At 54.0% G+C, this 8859-nt stretch overlaps 1 non-coding gene across 1 annotated transcript; it reads left to right on the top strand.

Moving 5' to 3' along the window:
* Nucleotides 1-8519: 8519 nt before the first annotated feature.
* On the top strand, nucleotides 8520-8657 carry LOC118731057. The gene has a single exon (XR_004991756.1). It is a non-coding gene; the product is annotated as a small nucleolar RNA SNORA1 (small nucleolar RNA).
* The last annotated feature ends 202 nt before the right edge of the window (nucleotides 8658-8859 follow it).

The raw sequence follows: 8859 nt of genomic DNA on the forward strand, positions 1-8859 counted from the left end.
CTCAAGGAAATGGAGATAACAGCCGTGTGAACAGAAAAGTCACCAAATACCAGAAAAAGTTCAAAAACAGATGGTAGGAAGCAGTTTCAAACAACTAAGGCAGCTCTCCTGTGGGAGGGTCTGTTATCAGGATGACTTCTTTTTCTTCACATTTTAGCCACAATGTGGCTATAAAATCTTTTTATAGCACTATGTTTCTTTATATAATCACTAGAGACCCGGTGCACACATTTGTGCACAGGTGGGGTCCCTCAAGGTGACCTGTGGGGATCGGGCTGAAACCTGCAGCCCAATGCCACCTGCAGCTTCTCCCTGCTGCTCTCACTCATCCGGGCCTCGGCACCTGCCTCGGGCTCAGGCCCAACCAGTCCTCATCCAGAGAGGATCGCCCTGCTGCAGCAGCACTCTCCAGCCGTGAGCCCTGTGTCTGGATGAAACCGGCTCTCTGACATCCCCCCAGGGGATTGTGAGAGGGTGAGATTGTGAGAGGGTGCAGGCCAAGCCGAGGGACCCCCCACCAGTGCACGATTGGGGCCAAGGAGGGACCAGGGAGGGACCCTGAGAAGGCTCCAGGGCATGTCCCGCCCATCTCGCTCAGTCTCCACAGGCCAGACCCCAGCTAACCTACGGGTCAGAGAATCTGCCCCTTGGTGGTCAGTGCACGTCGTAGCAAGTGGTTGAATGGTCTTAGCATATCATAAGCATATTACATTTTGATTGGTTGAACAGTTGACCCAGTCAACAGATGACTGGACACTTACATATTAGGCTTTTATTATATAGGATATGAAGAGCCTTCCTGAAAATGATTTTTTCCTTTTAGTCTTCATGTTCCTCCTAATGCCAACAAGATGAGCTATTATTCTATGTGCTTTCCATCCATCCCTTTGTGAAACCCTTTACCTGTGCCTGATCCCAGAAGATGGGAGATTTAAACCTGGGAGAAAGATACAGCTGGAGATCAGAGAGGAGTTACTAGTTGAAGAGTTACAGTTTAAGTTCCCATAAAATAACAGCAGCATCCTGGTTCTTTCAGAATCGTGGGAAGTTAGAACTGGTCGGAACCTTAGGACTGTTTATTTTATCGATGAGGAAACTGAGATCAGAGCAGTTACATGATTGGAAGGGAAGAATGAGGAACCAAGGAGTGTAGTCTACTGACTTCGGGTCTAGAATGTTGTCTCCTACACATTTTGCTCCTTGGTGAAGTTTAATGAATTTCGACTAACTAACAAGATGAAGTGGCTGCAAAAGAAATAGGAACTGAGTTAACTCTAGGCTCCCTGACCGGGGTGGCTAGGTTGGGCATCGTCCAGTGCACTGAAAGATTGATGGTTTGATTCCCAATGGGGACCGTGCAGGAGGCAGCCTATGGGTGTTGGTCTCTTGCATCAGTGTTTCTCTCTCTCCCCCTCCCTGTCTTCCACTGCCCCCTCTTCTCTCTCTAAAAACCAATTTAAAAAAATTTTTAGTCCAGGCACTAAAATCACAACAGTAATAATCCACTTAATGATTGGGCAATCTGGAAACGAGGAGTAGGAAGGATAGGGAATTTGTGTTTGTTTTCACTAGGGCTCTGTACACGAATGTGTGATTATGCAACCACAGGACCAGCTCAGAGTGGCCCTATCCTGTTTAACAAGAGACTGAGCTGCTTTTAAGAGATAACGGACCACAACCTCATGTCAGGCAGCCAGAGGTTTCACAGACCAGAGAACTTTGACCTTTGACCTCCAGCTGCACCCACAACCAAAACCTTGCCCCTCCCCTCCCCGTCCCTAACGGACCAGGACATGACCTTCAGAAGCAGAGTCCACTGCCCAGGAAGCTCTGGTGCTGATGCCCCTTGATCATAAACAGCCAAGTTCCAAGGTCCTTCAGCTAAAACTTGCCCCACAGCACTTCCCCATACCTGTTCCTCCCAACCCCTCAAAATTCCTCAGTCTAGTCCAACAGGAAGAGAGATTTGAGGTACCATTAAGTCTTCCATCTTCTCAGTTGGCACCTTCTCGGCCAATAAACCTTTCCTTACTCCAAACTCTGACATTTTTTATTTTGGCCTTTGAAGAGTTGGGCACACAAACTTGGGTTTGGTAACAGATGCCTTGAAAGTATGAACAGCAGAGGAAGTAGAAGCGATCTGGGAAGCCAAGTGAGTGGACATATGTTGCTTGCATTAGTTGATAGCATTGATTTAGGAGTCAGACCTTTCTGGGTTTGGATTTCGGCTCCATTTTGTACCACCACGGTGGCCTTGGGCAAATTATTTAACTTTTCTAAGTCTTCATTGTCTTAATTGGAAAATGGAGGTCCTTGCAAGGGGAAATGATCTGTAAGGGGGAAGAGAGGTCTTGTATGAAACAGAATAGGTTACTACCTGGTACATAGCTAACATTCAATAGGTGAACTTTAGAAACCTGTTCTGGGTTGTATTTGGTAACCAGAGGCCCAATGCACGAAATTCGCGCAAGAGTAGACCTTCCTTCCTCTGACCGCCGTTGGCACCAGCTTCCCTTCGGCACCTGGGACCCGGGCTTTATCTGGTCTAATTAGCATATGATGCTCTTATTATTATAGATGATGCAGTTGTGATGATTAGTTCTTTGGTTTATGAAAATAATGCCTTTACAAACGAACCGTGTTTTAGCAGGTGCAGATCTCAGTCCACGACTCAAGGTGTGCAAAGAGAGGTAGCTATTTTTCTATGGCTGAATTCATTTTCTGTAATCACTTCCCCCACACGACTGCTGTGCAAGAGGTGCTGGGACGAACCCCTCCCCGCTGCCTTCTACTGTGCGCACTTGGTCATGGAGTTTTCCTCTTTCAAGATGGCGGACCTTTTATTTTGGAGTAGTTTCTCCTGAGTTCCTTCCTGAGACATGGAACTGGTCATCCAGCGCCCGCTGCAGGGATCCATCCGGTCGCCTGGCAGGAGGCGGGGTCCCTCCATGGACAGCGGGTGCTGTTCCCCAGCGGGAGGGCGCGGGGCAGTGAAGGTGTCACTCACTGCACGCCCCAAGCTCCCCTGCTCTCCACCATGCAGGGAACGGAAAGTCAGGCCCAGCAACAGTAAAAGACTTCCTCTAAACTAGAAGAGAAACACCTGCAGGCGAGGCCTCTGTGACCGTTCGGGACCGAACGGAACCACCTTTGATCCACCCCCAGAGGAGCTTAAATGTGTCCCCGCTCTCCCCGAGTATGGATGGCCGAGGTCAGCCCTGCACCGAGCTGCACCCCGGCAGCACCGGGGCTGCTCCTGCAGGAAGGAATCTCCTCCCCTGGCTGTCCCAGGGCGGTCTGCTTTGGCAGAAAGATCACCTGAGATTGGGGTGATTTCCCGGGACAGGTGAACGCGCGTGGTGTTCCTCCCGGGTGCCACTGGATGGCGCTGCGGGAGCCGGGATGGCGAGGCCCTCGCTTCCTGCTTCTGTAGGGTACAAACTGGCCACGCCAGCACCAGGGGCAGCGCCCACAGGTGAGCCAGGCCCTCCCAACGCCTCTGTTAATGTGGACATCGCGTTCTCCCTCGGACAGAGAAGAAATAGGAGGCTATTCAGGAAAGCTGCTTGTCCTTGAAAATGCTATTCTTATTGGTCTGTGAAAGACACCCGGGAGTGAGCAGACACAGCCTTGGCAGGGGTGGGGTGGGGGTGAGGTGGGTGCAGCTGGGGGGGGTGCACCTGCCTCCTAGGATCCTCCAGGCCTGCGGGGCCAGGGCTGCAGCACAAATCACCCCTTCACTGATGTCAGTGCTGCGAGCACTGTGCTCCTTGGGTTAGACCGGTGGTCGGCAAACCCCGGCTCTCCAGTGTGGCTCTTGAGTGTGGCTCTTCCACAAAATACCATGTGCGGGCGCGCATGGACAGTGCGATTGAAACTTCGTGGCCCATGCGTAGAGGTTGGTTTTCGGCCTGGGCGAGTCCATTTTGAAGAAGTGGCGTTAGAACACTCAAGGAGCCAAAGAGCCGCATGTGGCTCGTGAGCCACTGTTTGCTGACCACTGGGTTAGATAGTTGCTGAGCTTAAGGTCAAGAGTAGAGGGCAGAGACCCCTCTCCTTTAAAAAAACACACATATATTTGTATTGATTTCAGAGAAGAAGGGAGAGGGAGGGAGAGAGAAACATCAATGACCTGCTGCATATCCCCTCCTGGGGATCAAGCCCACAAACTGGGAATGTGCCCTTGGCTGGAATCGAACCGGGGACCCTGCATGCAGACCCCAGGCTGACGGTCTATCCACGGAGCCAAACTGGCCGGGGCAAGACCCCACGTCTTGATAGGAGCATCAAAGAACTGGGGAGCAAGTTTTCAAACAGCACAGCTGGGCTGGGACACTGACTTTACCACTGTCTTGCCCCCATCCTCGTCCCCGTGCCTCCCCTTACCCCCCAACTCTGTCTCCATCCTTTAAAGTTGGGGCCGCGTGGGGACCGTGGCTAGGCTCGAGTCAGAGGCTATGGCCTCACACCCCCTTTCTCTCCCTCTCCCACCCCACGTTAGGACCCTCCCCCGGTGGGGGCCAGCCTGCGGGGGGTGGGGGGGGGCTGCGTGGTTTGCAGGGCCCCTTCGGGAACAGCTGGAGCCCAGGAGAGCAGTCCAGGCTGGTTCGGGGCAGAGGGTTATCTGGGTGGGGGAGCGGGGCCAGAGGAGCTGGCTGAGGGTTAGTGTCTCTGAGGCCTCGCGGGGGGGCCTGCTCCAGGCCCAGCAGGTGGCTGTCCGAGGTGGGCTGTTGGAGCTGGAATGGGCGGGAGCGCCTGTGTCTGGTTCTGCTGTGTTTCCAGTAGAAATGAGCAGCCACGTCCGGCCCGGCCAGCTCCCCCCTCGGAGGCTGGGGACCAGGAAGTGAGAGGTGCCAGCTCCGGGGAACATCCGTCTCCCGCGGAGGCCGCTAATCTCCCCCACGGAGGCTGCCAAGCGGCTGCGGGCAGCGCGTCTCCCGCGCCCCAGACGGACGCTGAGCCGGTGACCTTGCGTGACCGGGCCCTCCCACAGGAGGCCTCCTCTCCGCGGAGAGAAGGGCAGAGGGCAGTGGGGTGGCTCTGACTGATGTCGGAGGGGATGAGGGGCTCAGCCGACCTGGAGGACTCCGGTGCTCGGGGCGACCTCCGTCTGCTGACCCTTTCCCGGCGTCACTCTGCCATCCTTGTACACTCTTTGTCCCTCTACGTTCACTTGTTCACAGTCATTGAGAACAATCATCTGGCCCAGCCGGTGTGGCTCAGTGGCTGAGCATCGACCTAGGAACCAGGTCACAGTTCGATTCCAGGTCGGGGCACAGGCTTGGGTTGTGGGCTCCATCCCCAGTGTGGGGCGTGCAGGAGGCAGCTGATCCATGATTCTCTCTCATCATTGATCTCTCTCTCTCTCTCTCTCTCTCCCTTCCTCTCCGAAATCAATAAAAAGTATATATAAATATATATAAAGAAAAACTGTTCTGAAAGACACATTGTCATATGACTATCCCGTTAAAGACGGAGGCCAAACAACGCTATAAACGTTGAGCCTTGCTCACCTTCTCCTCCGAAGACCAGGTAACCACAGCAACAAAGGGCATGGCCCTCGGGACTTATCAGGACAGACCACCCAGGCGTCATCTCAAAGGCCCAGGCTCTGGGCCCCCCTGACCTCGGCCCCTCCACGCCGTCCCTCCCTGAGGGCTTCCCTGGGGAAGGAAAGAGGGCGAGGACTCCTCAACCTTGGTGGTGTTTCCACATCTGTGTTCTCAGGAGAGCAGGAGACCCGTGGATACGGTCTTACCACCAACCACTGTCCTTCCGTCTCTGGCACCGGAGCCTCGGGCACTCGGCTGCCAAGCAGGTGTGTGGGTGGATGGCGGCCTTCCCTGGCACCTGCAGCGGGGCTGGACTGGAAGGCATGGGCATCTTGGTAACTGTGCCCCAGGAGGAGCCGGGAGCCAGGCCCGGGCAGGCCAGGCCGCCCACACCAGAGGCTGGGAGTCACCGGAGCTGGCGGAGGGCTCTGGGCAGGGCTGGGGTAGGCACGGGGTGTTCCTTCCCGGCCCGGACTCCCTGGAGCTCCCGTCCCACCTGCAGATGTGATCATTGTCTTGCCGAGTGCGGGCCAGATGCCACCTGTCGCCGGCAGCGGAACGTCCCTCCCTCTTAGTGAGCCCGTACCCGGGTTCTGCTCCCTGCCCGAGGGGAAGACGTGAGAGTTTCCCTCTCCGGGTGGTCACTGAGGTATGTGGGTAAGTGCACAGTGATTCTTACACAGAAAAAAGCCCAAGGCCAGACGACAGCATTTTATTTTTATTTTCTAAAATCTATTGATTCCAGAGAGGAAGGGATAGAGAGAGAAACATCAATGATGAGAGAGAATCATCGTTCCGCTGCCTCCTGCACGCCCCCTACTGGGGATCGAGCCCACAACCTAGGCCTGTGCCCTGACTGGGAATCGAACCGTGACCTCCTGGTTCATATGTTGATGCTCAACCGCGGAGCCAGGCTGGCCGGGCAGGACTCTTGCTCTTTCGAGAATGAACGCCACCCTGAGTTTGAAACAGAAACCGCTCTGACTGTCAGGAGCGGTGAGGTTTCCCCTGCGCCAGGGGTCACGGCGGACTGCAGATCACACTCTCATGTTGTCCAGCTTCCTGCCAGAGACAGGAGCGTGTGCCAGCGCCTTCCACTCCCTGGCCCGACTCTCCTCAAATCTCCGCACAGGGGAGCCCCGTGTGTTCTAAAAATAAACACGTAAACGGCGTGGAGGGATGTGTGTTCAGGACAAGGTTCACCTTCTCCTGAGCCCAAAGGCAATCCCTTTGTAATGAGCCAGGGGTGTTCAATGACAGAAAGCGGCCTTTTCCTCTTCTTTCTGGGCGCGAGGATGGGAATCGGTCCATGCTGGCCGCTCCTCTCTCTGGGGGACGGAGTGAGAGGACCCAAGGTGGAGGCCTGCCTGGGTGCTAGTGGCTGGGGGTGGGGAGGGGGGAGAGGGTGTTTCAAAGACAGCCTGTGGCAGTGAAAGCTCACACCCGCACTCTGAGTGACGCCCTGGCTGCATGGATAGGCGAATGTGCACACCACGGGGATTCCTGGGAATGCCGTGTGGAGCCGGAGTGCCACTGCCGAGGAGGAGAGGGCACCTGCCCTAGACGCCCGCCCCCGCCCTCTTCTCTGGCCGCGTGGATCGGGCGCCCCTCGCTGGCCACTGGGGGTGTCAGCTAGGTGGGTGGGACGGTCAGGATCGCCCACCTGTTTGTAGGAAAAGGAACACGCATCGTGTGTGAAGGCCAGTTTGTATGTCTTCCCAGGTCACAGGCCATTCTCGCCTTTGTTTCTTCCTCTGAATGAAATGGCCTTGGCTTTGAGTCTTGGCTCCGCAATGTATTCATTATGGAATCTTGGGGGAAATGTAAACGGCCAAATTCTCATGTGTAAAATGAGGGTGTTAATCTCTCCCTCATCAGCTTAGGTCAGCCAAAGGCTCCTGTGCGTAAAGCACCCGGCAAAGAGTCTTTTTTTTAAAAAATGTATATTTTATTGATTTTTTTTTTTAGAGAGGAAGGGAGAGGGACAGAGAGCCAGAAACATTGATGAGAGAGAAACATCGATCAGCTGCCTCCTGCACACTCCCCACCGGGGATGTGCCCGCAACCAAGGCACATGCCCTTGACCAGAATCCAGGCCGACGCTTTACCCACTGAGCAAAACCGGTCAAAGAGTCTTGGTACAAAGCTGAGGCTCAAAACTGGCAGCGAGTGGGTTCTTTGTCCCCTGGCCTCACCCTCCGGCAGATGCTGCTGTCCCTGGAGCCCCGAGGGCACACCTCAAAGGGTGGCATTGTGACGGGGACACGGGAGGGAGCAGTTCCTGCCGCTTCACGGATCACTGGGGTCTGCTCAGGATGCTGGGAGCTGGGAGCGGAGCCAGGAGACAATGCCCTGAAGACAGCGGGGCAGGAAGCGTGCCAAAGGGAGGAGGAGGGCCCTGGCTGTTGTGGCTCAGTGGATAGAGCGTCGGCCTGCGGACTGAAGGGTCAGGTTCCATTCCAGCCCAGGACACATGCCCAGTTGCAAGCTTGGTCCCCAGTAGGTGGTGTGGAAGAGGCAGCCAATCAATGATTCTCTCTCATCCTTGATATTTCTATCTCTTTCTCCCTCTCCCTTCCTCTCTGAAATCAATAAATACATATTTTTTAAAAAGAGTGAAGGAGGAGGTGCCAGAAAAATGATCTCCCACCACCCCTTCTGACGGTGCACCACCATAGCCTACATCACGATTTCCCCTCCCGCCTCCCTCCCACGGGCCCCGAGGGCAGGGCGGTGCTGTTCACAGCTGAATCGGCGCTTGTCACAGCACTCCACACTCCTCTGTGGGTGCCTACTCGTGCCTGGTCACTGGTGGACAGAATGAGTGACTCTCCCAGCCTCCCCAGGACCCTCCTCAGCATCCCCCTGGCCTCTGAGAAGCACTAGGTATTTTACAGGGCGCCAACTTTCCTGAGTGAGGTCCCCGAGTGTGTGTTTCTTTTTTATTTTTAAAAATATATATTTTAAAGCCTCATTCAATATGAAAATGGGCACTGTTTTTGTGTACGGTGTCCAGAAATTTGTTAATGTGGCTACATTGAGACACAGGTTATGCTTCCATCACAGTATTTTATTACAGTGGTGACAATGAGACCTGTAACATTTTTTGCCAGGCTCAATGAGTAGAGTAAAAAGACTTCAATTTCAGAAACAATTAAGGAATAGTATTTTTTACATCACCTGATAAAATAACAATGTTTTTCTTAATATTTAATTTCTAGGACTCTAAAGTAAATTGCTTGAGGAAATTAGCTTCCAACGATTATAGGTGCAGTTTTTGAAGCATGTCCATATTCAAGTGTAGATC

The sequence above is a fragment of the Pipistrellus kuhlii genome, unplaced genomic scaffold (assembly GCF_014108245.1).
Source record: "Pipistrellus kuhlii isolate mPipKuh1 unplaced genomic scaffold, mPipKuh1.p scaffold_m20_p_3, whole genome shotgun sequence".
Classification (NCBI taxonomy): Eukaryota; Metazoa; Chordata; class Mammalia; order Chiroptera; family Vespertilionidae; genus Pipistrellus; species Pipistrellus kuhlii.